At 43.7% G+C, this 19982-nt stretch overlaps 1 pseudogene across 1 annotated transcript; it reads left to right on the top strand.

The window, feature by feature from the left end:
• Positions 1-5751: 5751 nt before the first annotated feature.
• LOC308260510 (large ribosomal subunit protein uL30-like) lies at positions 5752-6721 on the top strand (annotated as a pseudogene). The gene is made up of 2 exons: positions 5752-6453; positions 6660-6721. The product of its transcript is annotated as a large ribosomal subunit protein uL30-like (transcript).
• The last annotated feature ends 13261 nt before the right edge of the window (positions 6722-19982 follow it).

The following is a 19982-nucleotide window of genomic DNA, read 5'->3' on the forward strand; positions in this document are numbered from 1 at the left end:
GAGCTGAGCTGGAGCAGCTGGCGCCCCGGCCCGCGCCCGTCCTCCGCCCCTGCCCGCCGCGGCCCTGCGCAGCCGCCTCGCCTCCTCCCCACCCGGGAGCGCCGAGTGGGCTGCCGAGCCCTCCGTATTTATACTTCCTTCCCGGCTTTGACATAAGAGGTTTATTTTTGATCTCTCACTATTCCCGCTTCCCCTCCCCTGGGGTCAGAGAAGCTGAAAAGGAGGGGGGGGGGATGGATGAAATATAAAACCAATCAGAAGTCAGGGAAACCCGCCCCCGTCCCAGTCCGGGTGAGATGTCAATTCCAATTTTCCTCCTTCTCTGGGGACCCACGTTAACTCCTACAACGCTGGAAATACCCTTCAGATGGTCCATGGGGAAAGCCTCGCCTCTCCCTCCTCTGCCAGGTGTCCAGGACACAACCTCCCAAGAGGGTCCTGCACTGGACTCAGCTACAGTATTCGGATCCCTGCAGCGGCACCCCGGGGAGCCCATTGTTTCAGAAGAGAGGGCGCAGGGGAAGGTTCCAGAGTTTTTAATTGTGAAGCACAGAGGGAGGTGGAAACATCAAACTCCAATCATACTCTCCACTGCAGAGCTGAAGAAAAGAACCCCACCTGTTCAGTTACCCAGGACTCAGTGATGGCTGTGTTCCAGGCTGTGGGGCAGGCAGATCCCAGCTCAGAGGGAAGTCACCAGCAGCCAGCGAACTGCAACGGCCCCGGAGGGAAAGTTATCATTTCCTAAGAGGGAAGCGGGTCTCCAGTCTCCAAACTATCTTTTCCTTGGCCACGCAGTACTGCTACTTCAGGAAAGGTGGCAGCCCCCTACCCTGCCTTGCCCACAGCTCCAGGTACTCACATGTATGAGACTGATTCCTGCTACCCCATACCAGCACTTCTTCCTGGAGAAGAGTGTGGGACCCAGGTGGAGAGGGATGACATGGTTTCAGGACCACAGAATTCAAGCATTTGCATTCCCCTGCAGTCTGAATGGTGCAGGTCTGGGTTAGGTTCATCATCCGGTTCTCCAAATACTGGCTCTTGACTCAGCCTCTCTCTGCCCTCTCTGAGTTGTCAGCATGGAGGGTCTCTAGGGACCCCCAGACTTAGGGCCTTTAAGTCTGTTGCCAGCTCACCTACCCCCAACTACCCAGCGCTCTGCTTATGCTGGGGATACTGACACTTGAAGTCATCCCTGCTGCTTTTAACCCACTCCATCCCTTTCAGCAGCTATGAAGGTTCAGCATGCATATGAGACTCTCAGGCTTGTTACCTCTAAAGAAGAGACTCTTACAGCAATAAAAGTACTTTTGTGATTACAGAACCCAGGGTGAAGCTCTGCCAAATCCCCCCAAGTGTCTTTTCTCTCTCTTGTCTTTGTTGTCAGTATGAAGGGATAGTTGTGAGTTAACTGAAAAGGTGACCCTCCAACCTAGCATGGCAAAGAATCTCCTTTCCCACACAACTTTGGGAGGAATACTCTTAGAGGCAGGGGAGTGGGAAGAGGGACGTCTCCAACCATTTCCCCAAAATGAAGAAAATGCTTTATCCCAGGCACAGTAGGAGAATACACTTGGGCCAGCGTGACTCGTGCAGAAAAGAGTAACCCCATTTTGTCTCAGGCTGTTGTATTTGTCTCAGGTATTTTTGCCTTTCTCAAGCCCCTACTTGCCATTCCTCAGAGTATATATAGTTCCTGAGATTTTCAACAACAATCGGGTCCTCAACATTTACCTCCTTGTCCTTTGTGAGCCTGAGAAAAGTGGGGTGGAGACAGGTGCCCAGCTTCCTCTGTTTTCCTCCTGATGTGTAGAATGGCTAGAGGTGGGAGACTTAACCATACATTCAAGATTGCCCCTGGAGCTTCCATCTGGGAAGGAGACTCTGGATGTTGCTGTTCCTCTTTTTAGATGGAAAGAAATTCCCCCTTTTGGAAGTTCCCTTTGGAGAGGGAAGTCAAATAGCGAATTTTGGACTTGATCTTGCTCATTCCATCAACAGCCACAGCCATGATCACAACCACCGCCTCCACCACCACGGGCTGTCTCGCTGCCCCTTGCCTGCAGGGATGCTCTGTCCCTTCTGGATTCATTTCCCAGGATGTGTTTTGCTGGGAATCTCTAGGCCTGCCGTTTGCAATACAACCACAAGGTGTCAGGCTTACCTTAGATGTGCTTAATCCTAGGGTAGTTTGTAGTAGAAGCCCTTAAAGAATGGCAGACGAGCGTGCTCACGCGTGCTTGTAATCCCAGTACTTGGGAAGCGAAGACAGGAGAATCGCAGCTTTCAGATCAGCCTCAGCAACTTAGTTAGGCCCTGTTTCAAAAAAAAATAATAATAGAATAGGACTGGGGGTATAGGTAAGAAGTAGCCCCTGGGTTCAATGCCCAGTGACAGACAGATGGACACACACACACACACACACACACACACACACACACACACACTTGCTGAAGCCCAGCAGCACAGCAGTCACCCACATGTCGGCCAGTGAAAATCCCAGATGTGCATTCTGTCAATTCCATATTTTCTACATTCCCACTCTCCCAAAACATATGGTGGCAGAAAAGGTTGGCAAACTATGGCCTGTGGGCACACTGCTTGTTTTTATACATTCCCAAAGCCAAAAATGGTTTCTGAATTTGACAACAGTCAATTAAAAAAACTAGAAAGAATATTAGTATTTCATGATACTTGAAAGCATTATGAAGTTCATTTTAAAAAGGTAATTGGAATGTGCCCTCGGTTATTGGTTACTTGTGAGCTGTAAGGGCAGGGCTGAGTGAGCCTAATATATTGGCTATTTGGCTTGAGTTCTCAAAAGAAGTTGAGTTCTGAATGTATTATTTTTATTTGTGGTGATGGGGATTGAACAGAGGGGCAGTTTACCTTCATGCTATGCTCCAGCCCTATTTTATTTTTTATTTTGGAACTAGGCCTCACTAAGTTGTTGTGGCTGACCTGAAACCTGTGATTCTCCTGTCTTCGCCTCCCAAGTACTGGGATTACAAGCGCATGTGAACACACTCATCTGCCATTCTTTAAGGGCTCTACTTCCAACCACCCTATTAAACCTGTGATCCTCCTGTTCTGGCCTCTCAAGTTCTGGGATTACAGGTGTGCATCACCACGCCCAGCCTGAGTTCTGAATGTAAAGCAGCATTAATATAGATTTCCCAAATTTGGAATGTGGGGTTAGTTAGACTCAGTATATGTGATTCTTCTGGAATAAAAAGCTCAAAATAACTTTCTGCCCTGAATACAAAGAAAAAAATATATAAAAATTTAAACATCAGCTGGGCGTGGTGGTGCACGCTTGTAATCCCAGCATTCAGAAGGCTGAGTCCGGAGGATTGCAGTTCGAGGACAGCCTCATCTACTTAGTGAGGCCCTCTGTAACTTAGTGAGACCTAGTGAGACCCTGTTTCAAAAAATAAAGAATAAAAATAGGGCAGGGGCTATAGCTCGGAGGTCAAATGCCCCTGGCGTCGGTTCCATCCCCAGACCCGAAAAAAAAAAAAAAAAATCTTTGTTTTAATTTTGTATCCAGCAATTACTTGTTATTTAATTAGTACTTAAATAATTAAAGGGCTTTTATATTTATGGTGCTTATACTGTAGGCCTATTGTGAATTTTAAGTTTTTAATAGATTTGTATTATTGTCCATTATTTTGTAGTAAAAACTAGAGTTTTCTATAGTGCACATTATAATTTTTAGTGTATACTAAGTTCTGCTATTCTCTAGAATTCAAAACACTATGAGTAGAAGTAACATTAGTGGTCATCTAATCTACATCCACTTGTGTTTTGGAGAGAAGAGAAATGTAGGGTTTCAGTTATTTTTATTTTATTATTTTTTCAATTATTTTATTTTTTATTTTGAAACAGGGCCTTGCTAAATTGCTGAGGTTGGCCTTGAACCTGAGCCTCTCAAGTTCGAGATTACAGGCATGCACCACTATTCCTGGCTCATGAAATTCTTTGAAAAAGGTATTTTACAAACAAAGAAAGGGGTTAGATAGCTTAGGTAACTTGTTTAGGGTCACCTAGTGAGTAAGTGGTAGAAACAGGGTTCTTAATTAATGCTAATTAAGTAGATCATTTTTTTCTGAGGAAAAAGTCCCACACAGAATTAGTATCCATTTGAGTAAAAGCAAGGAAAAAAATCACAGTATTACAGAGCTGGAAATTACCCTAGGAATTTGTCATGCCAGTCTCCCTCTTTAGCCTTTTTTAAAGGACTCAAAGAAGGAAATGAAGAGCTTCCCTCAAAAACCTGCTATGGCCCCTAAGCAGAGCTTTTTCTTTCTAAAAAAAAAAAGGAATACCTTTTGTATCACAATCAATCCATGCCCATTTTCTATCATTTTGGCTAGTGTGCAATGGCTACAACTCTGTATTGTCTGCAGCGGAGGAAGGGTTTCCTGGTCCTTATCTACCATTCCACTGGACACACTTCTCAGGGCGGCCAGGCTTGATTGCTGGCATCACTTTTGTGCAGACACTCATCTTGTATTCTCTTTGGCATAAGTTTTTTTGTGTGATAGCCACCTGCATGTATGCAAGCTTTCCTGCGTGTCTTTATTGGCTAAATATTATCTTTTAAAACCTTTGGAATTTCACAGTGTTTGTAAAACCATCCATTCATATTCTTGGGGCTATTTTAAATTCGGTCCCCTCCAAAGTTCAAGTGACTCAGATTGATTGCCCTACTTTGATCCAGATGCTCTGGTGTTCAGAGACGCAATCTCAATTCTCCCAATTCTGTTATCTGTATCAAGGAGAAGCAGATCTAGTACACACTCTACTGCAGTCTTGACATTCTTACTTGCTAATAAGATTTAAAAAATTTTAATGCAGTGAGAAAGGCACAAATAACCTTTTTGTTCCTATTGTTTATATGTTTAGCAACTGTCAAGTGTTGCATGCCCAAATTTGCTTAAGAGATAGTCCCTACCTTCCCAAATTAGTCTAATAAAGGAGTCTATGGGCAAGGCACAAATAAAGGCCTTCCCAGCATTCCATGTGGAATGCATCTGTGATTACAATCTGTGCTCACTCCTGTAACTGGCCGCTAAGAGTTACTTGCACATTTGAGTGCCATATGCAACAACCCAGTTATTGTGCTGAGAACAGAGCCTTACACGTATCAGCCTCACCACATATGACCAGAGGGTGGCACTGTTGGAACTTGGTATCTCAGCAACTTTCTTGAAAATTAACAATTTATCATGTTATAGAAATGTAATTCTATTATGTCATGCACAAGCAGTCCTTCAAAACTGTACAAATGAAAATCTGAGTGTTGATCAGATTTCATGTAAAAGGTTGAAGAAGGCATTGTCTTGTTTAATGTAACTTTTACTCTATCTCCTTCCTATGGTCCTTTCTTCATCTTGATTCCTGTTCTTTACCAACTTAGTGTCTCTCAACTCAAATGATTGGGCAGCCCAGGAGATCTGGCCAAGCTGAGACACTGCCAGCGCCTAGGACCACCTCAGTCATGATGATGGCTTGGTTTCTAGACACCTGGTTAATTAATGAAAACAGTATGTTTCTTCCAAATTTCACTATCGATTCTAACCACCAGATGGGAGTGTCATCACATTTTCCTTTTATATCTAATAGAAGAAAGTCTGAAATCTCCTTAAACAATGGATCTCATTAATTACCTCTTTCTGGTTTTATATAAAAATGGTTAAGTGGCTATATATATAAAACCAACTTGCAAAATCACATTTATCTCTTTTTCCAGCTGGACCATGGGGAATGCCAAAGAGAAGAAAAAGAAGGTTCCTGTGGTGCCAGAAACCCTGAAGAAGAAGTGAAAGAATTTTGCAGAGCTAAAGGTGAAGTGCCTGAGGAAGAAGTTTGCCTAAAAGATGCTTTGAAAGTCAAGGAGGATGCTTACCTATGAAAAAGCTAAGCACTATTACTAGGAATATAGGCAGATGTACTATATTGAGACTTGAATGGGCTAGGATAGCAAGAAAATCTGGGAACTTCTATGTACCTGCAGAGCCCAAACTGGCATTTGTCATCATAATCAGAGGCATCAATGGTGTGAGCCCAAAGGTCCCCAAGGTGTGGCAGCTTCTCTGCCTTAGCCAGATCGTCAGTGGCATCTTTGTTAAGCTCAATAAGGCTTCAACAAACATGTGGAGGACTGTGGAGCCATACGTTGCCTGGGAATACTGAAACCTGAAGTCAGTAAACAAACTAATCTACAAGCATGGCAGTAGCAAAATCAGTAAGAAACAAATTGTCTTGACAGACAGTGCTTTGATTGCTTGATCTCTTGGTAAATATGCCATCATCTGCTTGAGTATCTGATTCATGAGATCTAGAGTGTTGGAAAGCATTTCAAAGAAGCAAACAACTTCCTGTGGCCCTTCAAGTTATTTTCTCCAGGAGATGGGATGAAGAAAAAGACACCTCATTTTGTTTTTTGTTTTTGGTGGTACTGGGGTTCCTGGAAGCCCTTCTACCTCTGGGGTACACTCCCAGACCTATTTTATACTTTTTTATTTTTGGAAACAGGTCTCTTAAGCCAGCGCGGCTGGCTTCGAACCTGCGCGATCCTCCTGTCTCTGCCTCCCAAGTGCGGGGATTACAAGTGTGCGCCACCACGCCCGGCCTGACACCTCATTTTGTAGAAGGTAGAGATGCCGGCAACAGGGAAGACCAGATCAGCAGGCTCATTAGGAGGATGAACTAAGGTATCTGTCTACCATGGTACTTTTGTAATTTGGTCAGTTAATACACAGCCTGTTCTCAAATTGAAAAACACACACACTTGTTTATCATTGATTTTAGAAGAAAAGAAAAGAGAGATGAAGGAAAGGACCTTTAGGATGGACAGTGATTGATGTAAACTTATAAGACCCCATTGATTCTAATTTTCAAATATTCAGGAGTAGTGGAAGATTCTTTTGTCTCTGGCTAAGAAATCCAAGATTTTTTTTTTTTTTTATGTGTGTGTGTGTGTGTGTGAGTGTGTTTTGTTTTGGCTTTTAGACATCTATGCTTAGTGCAAATTGTTCACCTGCCCACTGATTGTCCTTCCTTAGATTGCAGGGGTTGGTTCTCTTTTTCAGAACATTTCTTTTTCCAGCAATCCATTCTGTCTGGAGTCTCATCCTGCTCGTTGGTATTAGAGAATATACAGACATTAGAAGGGGATGGGAAGCCGGGTGTGGTGGTGCGCACTTGTAATCCCGGCGCTTGGGAGGCAGAGACAGGCGGATCGCGCACGTTTGAAGCCAGAGGCTGGCTTAAGAGACCTTGTTTCCAAAAAAATAAAAAAAGTATAAAATAGGTCTGGGAGTGTAGCCCAGAAGTAGAAGGGCTTCCAGGAACCCCAGTACCACCACCACCAAAAAAAAAAAAAAAAAAAAAGAAGAAGAAGAAGAAGGAGGGGATGGGACCTAAGAAACCTCTTTCTCTGATCGCTCACTTTGCAAATGGGGAATTGAGATGTCATTTGATCGGAGTCACACATCTGGTTGGCAGGAGATTCTGCGCCAGAACTTGGGTTTCTAGCCTAGGGTTCTTTCCATATAACATTTAATGGCACTGTGTCCTGAAGAGTGGGATCTGAGGGCAACATGACCAAGGACCTAGAGCTGTCTGGGCGCAGGGCTGACAGCAGAATTTGGATCCCCAGAATGCAGCGAGACAAGCTGATGGATTTCAGCTTCTTCCCTAACCAAAGGTATCATTCCACATTCCCTCTCATCTCTTCCTTTTGGTGTTTGTTTCTCTTGAGAAAAAAAAAAAAAAAACAACCCCATTCCATTATGGAAGAATTCCAAGTATTTAGAATTTAGACCTATTTGGTGACTTACATAGGAGTGTTTCATCTTGTGTAAACTTATCTAAAAATATAAAGGTATCTTCTGATCGCCTCACAGGTGAACGGAGAGAAGGCAGGCCTGAGGTCTTAGAAAGAGAGTGCCCTGTGGCAAAAGGAAAAGGGAGAAATAGGAACAGATATGGCCTGGTGTACTTGTGTAGAAGAGCATTTTCATTAGTATTGAAGCTCAAATGTTGAAGGCATTTTTTGATTCTTTGTACAAGTAAGAATGTTGAGGGCATTTTTTGATTCTTTATGTACAAGTAAGTATAGATACTTACCCACTTGCACCCAAACCTACCTACCTAACCATATATACACATGCACATGCAATTGTACACAAACACATTTTGGTGGTGATAGGAGAAGTAGTATATGCATCTTTTATTTTTTATTTTATTTTATTTTTTGTGGTACTGGGGATGAAACCCAAGGGCATTCTACCTTTGAGCTACACCCTCAGCCATATTTTTTATTCTTTATTTTGAAACAGGGTCTCACTGAGTTGCAAAGGGCCTCACTAAGTAGCTGAGGCTGTCCACTAACCATGATTTTCCTATATAGCCTCCCAAATGCTGGGATTAGAAGCGTGCATCACCATGCCCAGCTCAACACACACTTTTTAATTTTTCCTCTTAATTTTCTTCTTTTGCTTCCATCTCTTTGGCTTCTACCTGTTTTCTCTTTTCTTGGCCTTTTTAAAATTTTCTCCTCTTTCTGAATTTCTTTCTTTCCTACTTTCATTTATCAGCTCTTCATCCCCTATATCTTCACTTTTAGTCATTCCATAAATTTAGTAGGTACCGGAAATAGTCCCAGACACCTAGAGGCAAAGAAATGCCAAAGATTTTGCATTTTCTGATTATCTAGTTCATCAAGGCAGTCCTAATCTGGTGAAAGAGAATGTCAAATAGTCAAACAACTGTCATACACTTTTGCAAAAATAAGAATAAAGTGATGTGATAAAAGCCTGATGTATAGAGTAGAAACTGAATAAACATTTGTTGGTGGAATTAATTAATAAATAAGGCATGAGCTCAAGAAAAAATTGCTGTTTTGAAAGAAGAGGACTGAGGAAGATCCACAGGCTGACATTTTTGTTGGACTTTAATAATTGAATAGAAATTCTCCATGTACTAGATGGAGAAAACTCTTTAGAAAGGTGGGCCTCCCTCCCCCAAACATGAGAGGGTCTGGTATGTGTGACGAGAGGAGGGGATCCAGCAAGGCCTGCAGGTCTGTAGCATAAGGAACTGCTGCAGAGTAGTCAGTGACGAAGGTGGAAATCAGCTGGGACCAGTGTGCAGAAGGCTGCATTTGTTGCTCTAGGGACTGTGAATTTCTTTCCAGAGGTAAACACAGAGGCATTCAAGATTTAATCAGGAAGTGACGCGAGGATACTAACAACTATATGGGATAAGGATCACATGAAGGCAGAGGTTAGATAATGGAGAACTGTTAGCATGTGATTGCAGGAAATGGCGCTAGCCGGAGTGCAGGGTGCAGGTGATAGGGAAGGAGAGGAAGACACAGGAGCCCCTTTGAGTTAGCACTGTTGTTACCTGGTGACGGATGTGAGGCTGAAGTAGAGAGATGAGGTGAAGAGAGGTGCCATTGGCTTCCTTGAGGAAAATGGAGAGGAGGTTTATTTGTCCCTGTGTGTTGCTTTGGGTGTGTATGTGTAGTGGGGAGTAAGAAGGTTGGTTTCAGGCTAGCTAAGGATTGTCTGGGATGAAGCTCAGGCAGTGATGGGACTAGACATGCAGATCTGGGAGCCAAGTGTGGACAAGAGGATAGTTGAAGCGCAGTTAGGGCTTCTCTTTGTTTCCCTTACAAATTCTACCCATTTTTTTCAGATTGCCCTATTCGTTCCCTTTTCTCTTCCCCCCCTCCCCCACTTCCAAAAGCACAGGTGACATCTGCCCCACTGTTGCTGTCCTCTCTCACCCCATACTTCAGCCCCTTCCAGAAGCAGAAGTACCCTTGGCTTTTATTCATGGGTTTCACGGTACACAGGTGTTTTCCAGTTGGTCCACTGGCAGATACAGAAGGTTGGAGTGGGATGTCCTGATGTGAAGGAGGAGGTCCTGGCTAGTTTCAGGAGGAATGATCTTTGCTTGGGGGTGGCTTGGCTTTAGAAGTCTCACCGACTGCAGCTGACAGTATTGTGTAAGTCTCTGGGATGCTCTTGCCTGGTGACTGAGAAGTGACATTATTGGATTCTATCACCTCTTGCCTTTCCTCTGGGGCAAGGGAGGCTGCATAGAGGAGCAGGGAGAGGGAAATGAGGGAAATAAGAATATCACAGCCTCAGAAGAAGGAACTTCTGGTAGAGCAGTGGGAATGCAAGATGGGAGAGCTTCAGGAGGTGAGGCACCCTGGGCTCTGCTCTGGGACCAGTCAGTAGGGAAGAGATGAGCCAGGCCCTGGGCAGCCACCAGAATTATATTCTTCTTTAGAGTAAAATTGTTGGCTTTCTAATTTCCAATGTCTTTGAGGACCAGAGGGAGCTCACATTAATATGCCTCATGCCTATTGGGCTGTGAGTACTCAGTTGTAAATCTGATCTGCCACTTTGGTCTCATGCTCTGACCTCAGCCATCCATGAGGCTCATTTCCATGGACCGCTCACTTCCCCACTTTAGAGAGGCATGAAGCCTGGAGTGAGGCACTGTACACTGACTAGGTTAGTAAAAGACATGGTCAGAGAGGTAAGCAGTCCACCAAACCTTTTTAAATGAGATACCAAACAAAAACTTTAGGGAAGTAGTTCATTAAGTGGAAACCCTTTTATCACAGTACTGTTGGATTAAGAAAAATGTCTGATGGGTGAGTACAGGGTTAGTAGATGAAATCAGTTGTTGTTGCACGTGGTTTGTTTTGGGAGACCCTTGTGGATGAGAATTGTTACCCTAGCACTGTGCTGTTCACAACCTAAGTAACTATTAATGGCCACCCTCTCTGGGAGGGTCTTTTTGTCACCTCATTTATTCCTTCTTCAGTTTTAAAGACTGTCCTTGCCTGGTTAATGTTCAAAATTCTACCATTAGACCTTTGCTATGAGAGACTTTGATCTTTTTAAGGTGTTGTCTCAGTCAACATTCTCACTGATGCAATCCAAAACAACTGACCATACAACTTCGAGGAAGGAATATTTATTTGTTCACAGTTTTGGGGGATGTATGCAGAGCTCAGGGCGTGGCAGGGGAGCGGGGGGGGGGGAGAACACATAGACTCTGCCTCACATCATAGAGGCTGGAGCAGAGAATGAGAGCAGGGTGAGGAAAGGACCTTATATAATCTCCAAGGCCACAACTGCAGAAATGCCTCCTTAGCAATCAAGCCCAGCTCAAAACATTGCCTTCTTGTTTTCATGAGGGCTAGGGAAACATTATAAATTTAAACCATTATATTCTACCACTGGCCCCCTAGACCTTACAGCTACTTCACAATGCAAAATGCATTTAGTCTATCTACAAGTGTTCCCATAATTTTAACAGTTTTAGCATCACTCAAGAGCCCAAAGTCCAAAGTCTCTTCTGAGATTCAAGGTAAACTCTTGGCTGTGAGCCCCTGTAAAAACAAGAAGCAAGTCACATATATCCAATGTACAAAGGCACAAAGTAAACATTTGCATTCCAAAAGGGAGAAATCAGGCCATAGAAAGAAGGAATGGGACCAAAGCAGTACAGAAATCCAGCAGCTCCACTTTGGCATTTGGGGCACATGGTGGTGAGATGTGATCTCCAAGGGGCCTTTGCATGCCTACCCCTATGGCCTGGTTGATTACAATGGTCGGTATATTGGCTCTTCTAGCTTGTCTCCATGGCTCACAGCTTGAAGCATTTCCTCACAGTTGTTCCATGTTTCTGGTATCTCTAAATCACAGATGTTTTCTTACAACCTTGGCTTCACTCTCACAGCTTCACAAATTGTCCCATTTGGGCCTGCTTGTAGGGATTCCAATTCTGATACACATTGCCTGGCTTCCCAGGATTTCCTTTGAAATCTGGGGGTTAGACTCTATGACATTTTTTTTTTTTTCCTAGCAAAGCCAGCATTACATGAGAACCAAGATTGATCACTAGTAGAAAAGGTAGGCACACCTTTTTAAAGCATTGCCATTGGACCCTTTTCTTTCTTTCTTCTTTCTTTCTTTCTTTCTTTCTTTCTTTCTTTCTTTCTTTCTTTCTTTTCTTTTCTCTTTTCTTTTCTTTTCTCTTTTTCTGGTACTGGGGATAGAACCTGTTTTTTAGTCTTTATTTTGAAATGGGGTCTCACTTAGTTGCAAAGGATCTCACTAAGTAGCTGAGGCTATCCATGAACCTCGATCTTCCGGTCTCAGCCTCCCAAATTCTGGGGTTAGCCAGGTGTGGTGGCGCATGCTTGTAATCCCCGTGCTAGGGAGGCGGAGACAGGAGGATCGCGCAGGTTCGAAGCCAGCCGCGCTGGCTTAAGAGACCCTCTTTCCAAATAAAAAAACCTATAAAATAGGTCTGGGAGTGTAGCCCGGAGGTAGATGGGCTTCCAGGAACCCCAGTACCACCAAAAACAAAACAAAACAAAACAAAACAAAAAACAAAAAATTCTGGAGTTACAAGCATGCACCACCATGCCCAGCTGCCATTGGACCCTTTTCAACCATATCTCCTAGGCCTGAATCCATCTGGGCTGCTGCTGGGCCCATTGTCATCATGGCTGCTGCTGGGCCTGCCTTCATCATTCTTGCGACTGGTCTCTCTCCATTCGGCCTGCTACTGGTCCTACTTTGAATATAGCCACTGCTTCCTCCTTCCTTCCATCCATCTTACTTTCTTTCACAATATCATCTCTTTGGGCTCCAATTTTACACATGCCTTTATGGCCAAACTGCAAATATATGAATTCTTTCTGTTTTACTTTCTGCTCTTAGGAAATTTCGTGTACAATTTGCTGAACATGTACATCAAAATCTGCAATGCAGTTTGGATACTTTATGTTTCAGGATTTCCTCTGCCAGCTTAATCAGTCTATTGTCTTTAAATTTGCCTCATGCAAAGTTTCAGGACACAGGCAAAATGCTGCCAAGTTCTTTGCCAGAATGTAAGATGTGTGTCCTCTACTCCATTTCCCTGTGAAATCCGTTTTGCTCTTTGAAATCTCTAGAGCACACTATCTACTGTCTGCTCTTCTATCCACATTCTGGCTCTTCTAACTTCCTCTCACAAAACAGCAGTGACCCCACTCTGCTGGTACCAACTCCTGTCTCAGTCAACTTTCTCACTGGTAATAGTTTCCTACGGTTTCCTGCACTCAACTTGGAGGAAGGAAAATTTATTTGCTCACAGTTTACTTGGAGATTTCAGGTTCAGTCTATGCCAGGCTGAGTGTGCGGAGCTCAGAGCATGGCAGGAGACAGCAGAGAGAAGGAAAGCATCAGGCTTTGTTCCTCACATCTTGGAGGCCAGGACAGAAAGAGAGAGGGAGAGAGAGGGAGGGAGGGAGGGAGGGAGGGAGGGAGGAGAGAGAGAGAGAGAGAGAGAGAGAGAGAGAGAGAGAGAGAGAGAGAGAGAGAGGAAAATCTCTAATCCCCAAGGCCACATCCCCAGGGACCCCTCCTTAGCCACCAAGCCCCACTTACAACGTTGCTACCTTGTCCCCATGAGGCCTGGGGGGCATTATAAATCCAAACCATTACAGGCATAAATATACACTAACAGGAAATATTTCTGAGCTGTTGTTAGTTACTTGCACCTTAGTGTAAAGGCGATGTTGGCAGCAGCACATTTTGAGAAAAGAGAGTGAGGATGTGCGAGAGGAATAAGGAGCCAGCGTAACAGAAAGCAGAGTGGTGATGGGGCCGAGGGAGGGGGGGGCTACAGGGGCAAGCTGGGGGAGACACAAGTGGAGGGGAAGCAAGGTACAGACAGGAAGGGCTCATGTTTTTGGATTCGTACCAGCAACATGTCTACCTCATTATTTGCTCAAAGAAGAGAGCAACAACTTGCAGATCACTCCAGTTTTTCTTGGCAGAACAAAGCACGTAAATTGGAAACTCCTGAAGTGAGAGCCATATCATACTTTCTAATTATAAGAGTTCCAAATAATGCTGTTCACTGTGTGACCTCAATGTGTTGCTACTAATGATAACAGGAACACTTGCTCTTCCATGGGTAAGGAATTCAACACTCTAGCAGGCTGAATCATGTAGCTAGCACCCTCACGTAAACCACCACCAAGCACAGCCGTGGCCGGGTCCTGAATTTCTGACTTGCAGTTCAGGTGTTGAGTTAGGCTGTTCACTGCTCCTAGTCTGAGATGTAAGGGTGAGTGTATTATACTTCCGCTTTACACAGCCCTTTTAAAAAATTTTTGTTTGGTGGTACTGGGGATGGAACCCTTCCACCTCCGGGCTACACTCCCAGACCTATGCTATATTTTATTTGGAAACAGGGTCTCTTAAGCCAGCACGGCTGGCTTTGAACCCGCACGATCCTCCTGTCTCTGCCTCCCTAGCATGGGGATTACAAGTGTGTGCCACCACGCCTGGCTATTACACAGCTCTTTCCGAATGTCCAATTTCTTAACAACTTGCTCTCTATGGTAGAAGAGACATTTCCTCCTCTTTGTTTAGCAGGGCTGCTAAACATCTAGAAGTTGAAGAATGGACTTCTGGAAGTCTGCACATCTCCCAAAGGTATGGGAAACAGTTTTTATGTGCAGCTACCTGTGTGTTTCTTCAGGGATGAGGTTCCACAGTGTCTGTGGCATTCTCTAAGGCCTCGAAATGGTTGAGAATCTTTGTGCTGGAGCTCAGGTGATCTGTGCCGATCTTCTGTGAGCTGGGTTCCATTGGTGTCCCAGGTCACAGAGAGGATAGCGAAAATGGATGCAACAGAAAAAATACTTTTCTAATACAAATTAAATAATACCCTCTTTTATGAGTGTTCTCCATAGATCTCTGTAGACCAAGTCACTTTAGGATCCTCATGGTAACTGTTGACCTCGAGGAAGGTCCAGCTTCAAGGTAACTAACTCACTGGATTCTTATAAATTCCACTGAAAATGGCTCATGAGTGTTGAAGGAGAGTGAGAATCAGGGTGTGAAGGTGGGGAAGGGCAAGATGGGTAGCTGGAACATGGAGTAGAATAGATGGGCCACACCCATGGTATAAGTGAGCATGGATAATAAAGGTGGAAATGGGATGGTTTTGCTAGAAGAAAGGCAGTTGAGGTCTTAGAAGTCCCCAGGGAGGAAGCTTAATACAAGGTGAGTTTTAGTCCTAAATCTACTACTCACTAACAAGATGATCTTATTCCAGTCATCCAAACTTCCTTCCTTCCTTCCTTCTTCCTTCTTTTCTTCTCCCTCCCCCCTCTTCTTTCCCACCCACTCTCCCTCATTTCCTTTCTTCTTTCTCCTTTTGTACTAGAAATTGAATCCATGGGTGTTCTTTTCCCTAGCGACACCCCCAGCCCTTTTTATTTTGGAACAGGAGCTTGCTGAGTTGCTGAGGATTTCACTTTGCTAGGCTCAAACTTGCAATCCTCCTGTCTCAGAATTTCAAGTACTGTGATTATAGATGTGCACCACCATACCCTGCTCTACCCATAATTTTTTTTGTGTGTGTGGTTCTGGGGATGGAACCCAGGGACATTGTACCTCTGAGCTATACTCCCAGCCCTATTTTTTTAGTCTTTTTATTTTTTTAAAATTTATTTTATTTATTTTATTTTATTATTATTATTTTTTTTGGTGGTACTGGGGTTCCTGGAAACCCTTCTACCTCCAGGCTATACTCCCAGACCTATTTTATACGTTATTTTTATTTTTATTTAATTATTTATTTATTTATTTATTTTGCGGGTCTGGGGATGGAACCCAGAGGCATTTGACCTCTGAGCTATACCCCCTGCCCAATTTTTTATTCTTTATTTTGAAACAGGGTCTCACTGAGTTGCACAGGGCCTCACTAAGTAGCTGAGGCTGTCTGCGAACTGTGATCCTCTGGTCTCAGCCTCCCAAATGCTGGGATTATAGGCGTGTACCACCATGCCTGGCTAAATCCATAATTCTTAACCAAAGTAGAGTTATAAATAATTTCTATCTCACCATTCTACTCTTTAGGTGTTATTTTTTTTTCTCTTTAAATTTGTGGCGGTGCATGCTTGTAATTCCAGTACTTGGGAGACTGAGACAGGAGGATCGCAGGTTCACTGCCAACCTCAGCAACTTAATGAGGTCCTCCACAATGTAATGAGACTCTATTTAAAAAGAAAAAAGAATAAAATAGGGCTGAGGGTATAGCTCGGAGGTAGAATGCCCCTGGGCTCCATCCTCAGTAACACGCATACACAAATTTTTTTGTTGGTGCATAATAAATTTCATACAATAGTGAGATTCATCGTGAGCACATAACATGATTTGATCAATTTTCCTGAAGAGTTTTGTTGAGGATAAACGGAGAAAACATAAAAATTCATTTACAAATCATATGTTATATGTTGTTATTATTATTATTATTATTATTATTATTATTATTATTATTATTATCATTGTGGTCCTGGGGATGGAACCCAGGGGCCTCTACCTCCGGGCTGTGCCCCCAACTTATTTTATATTATATTTTATTTTATATTTTATTTTGAAACAGGGTCTTAATAAGTTGGTGAGAGCCTCACTAAGTAGGTGAGGCTGGCTTTGAACCTGTGTGATCCTCCTGTCTCAGCCTCCCAAGTACTGGGATTACAAGGGTGCACCACCATGACCGGTTCTTATATGTCATTTTCTATGTGTTAATTTTTTTTATTATTAGGAGAGAGAATGGGCTGATGAAGGAAACCATGGTATTTGGGGGAACGATAAGTTTGATCTTGGAGTCTCAACTAACGTGGAGAAGTCTAGAGGTCTAACTGACTGGGGTGGAGCCAGAGGCCCAAGGTCAAGTTCAATCTTGAAGACTTTGTGGCTGATGCTGATGGTTGATGAAGAAAGGGACATCTGGAATGAGTACAGTATACAGAAGCTTGTTTGAAAATATCAATTTTCTAAATCCTTAGGTAGGAGTTGAGGATTTAGCATTCATTTCATCTCTAGGCCAGGTATTCATTCTCAACCAGCCCCAAGGCCAAAGGAACAGCTGTATTCGGAATAGCCAAGCGCTCCAAAGTAATTTTCATCGGGTGTGTTTGTGAAAAGCTATAAAATAAATGATTGAATTGGGAGTTTGAGACAAGAGGGTGGTAGCTCTTACTTAAGGCTGCATAAAAGGGATTCAGGTTGGAAGAAAGAGATACCTTGGAATTGTTTGTTGAGTTTGCCCAAGTCAAATGAAGACCCTTTGTTCTGACCTCCTAGTGTTCAAAGGAATAAACATAGGAGTTAAGTACCAGAGAGACTTCAACTTAAATACTTAGCCCCAGAGAAAAAACAGAGTGGGAGGCAGAGAGGAAGAGAACAGAGTTAAATATTTTCTCTGAGCAGTGAAGAATGGACCCAGGCCCAGAACTATAATTCACGGGGCCTTAGATGAATCTCCAACTGCTTCAGCTGTCTCCACATCTGGGAGAGAATTGGCCAAGGGCTCCAGCAGTTGTGGAAGCCAGTGGATGATGGCAGCTCCATAGGTTAACGTTCACGGGGCACCCACAAGGCTCCCAAGGCTGCTGCCTGCCATCTGCAAACACAGCTTCCATGAAGACCAGATGAAATACACCTGGAACTTTTAGAAATCTATAACAGATAATGATAAAGACATACAGAAAAATTAGTGAATCCATAAATCTCTTTTCATGTTGTGGTGTAAGACCTGATTTAAATTCTAGAGTGGTGAACCAATGATTTGTAGTATCGGATGTGAGCAATCAGGAGGTTCCTTCCAATCACTTTTCTTCCCATTAAAATCTTGCTTTGATGCCAGGCATGGTGGCGCACGCTTGTAATCCCTGCACTTGGGAGGCTGAGACAGGAGGATCGCACATTCAAAGCTAGCCTCAGTTACCGAGCAAGGCTCTTGGCAACTTAGTGAGATCCTGTTTCCAAATAAAAAATATAAAATAGGTCTGGGAGTTTAGCTCGAACGTAGAAAGCTCTGGGTTCCACCCCCAGTAACACACACACACACACACACACACACACACACACACATAAAATAAAATCTTGCTTAGACCATAGTGACTACTCTTGCACTTGTTCTCTGCTTTTCTCCCGAATCCTTTTTTCTTGTTTTGGGGAGATCCCACAGGATGTCGTCCATAGGCCTTAATCAGTCACATAATATTTGATCTGAAAATGGTCTTAGGTATCTGTTATTGAGACCAGAGGTTCCAGATACAGTTTTCTGATGGGAGATCTCTAATCTAGGATGATCCCTTCTCTCTCTTTCTCTTTTTGTGGTATTGGAGATGGAACCCAGGGCCATTCTATTTCCAAGCTACTACCAGAGGCTTTCTACCCCCTAGCCCTATTTTATTTTATTTTTTTAAAATTTTGAAACAGAGTCTCACTATGTTGCGGAGGATCTCACTAAGTTCCTGAGGCTGCGACCCCCCCTTCTGCTTCAGCCTCCCAAGTATTGACATTACAAGCATGTATCACCATATTCAGCTTATTCCTTCTTTTTTGATGAGAAAATTCAGAGCCCAAGAATTAGGTTAGTGATGGAAATGGAAGGTAGATCCTGAGTTCTTCCAGCTTCTACTAAAGTGCTCTCTGGATACTATATTAGCATATTCCTCCATCCTCAAATCCTGGTTAGAAAACCCTGGCAAAAGAGCTTGAATGGTAGGTTCCCAAGAGGGAAGAGACAAGTGTCCCGTAAATGAATGCACATAGAACTTTGGGTGCAGTGTTTGGAGCATAGTGTGATATGCATCAGTGCCTTTGAATACCAGGTGGCCAGTTTTTATGCTCAGGAATGAGATTGGCTGCCTATGCTTGGGGAAGAGGAATTGAGGTACTTGGGTGGAAACAAGGCTTTGTCTCCCTGGACTTGCCATCTGAATTGACATGCTGCAGGCCTTGCCCAGACCCATTGACCAAAAGGAAAGTAAAATGTGATTGGAAACCTTGTAATTCACCGTTAAAACTGCTGGGTGTAGGAAAACAATCACGTGCCCTAGATAAATGACCTATCACTGCTCTTGGTTGTCTGAGTTGCTGTTTAATTGGAGGCCCTCTCTGAACACGCAGGGCCTTTGTAAACTAGAACTCCCTGTGTCTGCACACAATCCTCCCATATGGTACTCTCCCTTTCATTTACAGAGAATAAACACCCATCTCTTACTCATTCACATAATGATTTTCAGCTTCTTGTGTCTCAATTAAGGAGGGGCCCCAGGAGATTTATAAGCATCTGTACATCTTCCTATTCCAAGGCCCTAGGGGCTCTTCTAAGAGTGGGTCTAGTATAGGAAGAAGATAATGGGCAAAAACTGCTCTTCACTAATGGACCAGTTCCGGCTTTTTCCTTTCCTTCCACAACAGAGTTGTTTACTTGAGCAGTCACTTCTCTAAGAAAACTACCAACTCCTTCTGCTCTAGCCCCTTCATGCTTAAAGCCATTGCACATTGTCCTCTGCTATTTCTCCACTTGCAAATTCAACTCAGAGCCCTTCGGTTTTCCTTTCTTCTTTGTCAGAGAAAGAAGCGGCTTCTGCGGAGAGGTAAGGACAAACTTGAGATCTAGAGGCACACACGGGTCCTTAGGCTCTTCTCCAAAGTAGACGAGAACTTGTGCAGTCCTGTCTTCTCCACCTGTTTGGTACTCTGCCTCCCCCTCTCATGCCCAGTTTAATTCTTGGTCAAGGATCATCGTATAGACGATGCACTGCCTGATTGTTCATCAATCCCTTGACCCCTCTCTGGCAGGAAGTCAACTTCTTTCTTGTTCCTGCAGCCCCAGCCCCTGCTCTCAATATTTTTCCAGGCATAGAGCGCTGGCAAACCTCTATCAAGGGCGCATCTTCCTCCCGAAGCCGTGATTGGCAGCATTTGCTATAATTGCACCAGAACCTATTTCAAGTGCCCATTGTGATGTCTGTGAACAGGATGTCAGATGGATGCTGCTTAGTGGTGTCTTCATTATGTTTCCACCCCCCTCTGTTCTTTTCCTGGGAACTCTAAGCTGTTGGAAGAGGGTTGGTG

Source organism: Muscardinus avellanarius (genome assembly GCF_963383645.1).
Source record: "Muscardinus avellanarius genome assembly, chromosome: 1".
Taxonomy (NCBI): domain Eukaryota; kingdom Metazoa; phylum Chordata; class Mammalia; order Rodentia; family Gliridae; genus Muscardinus; species Muscardinus avellanarius.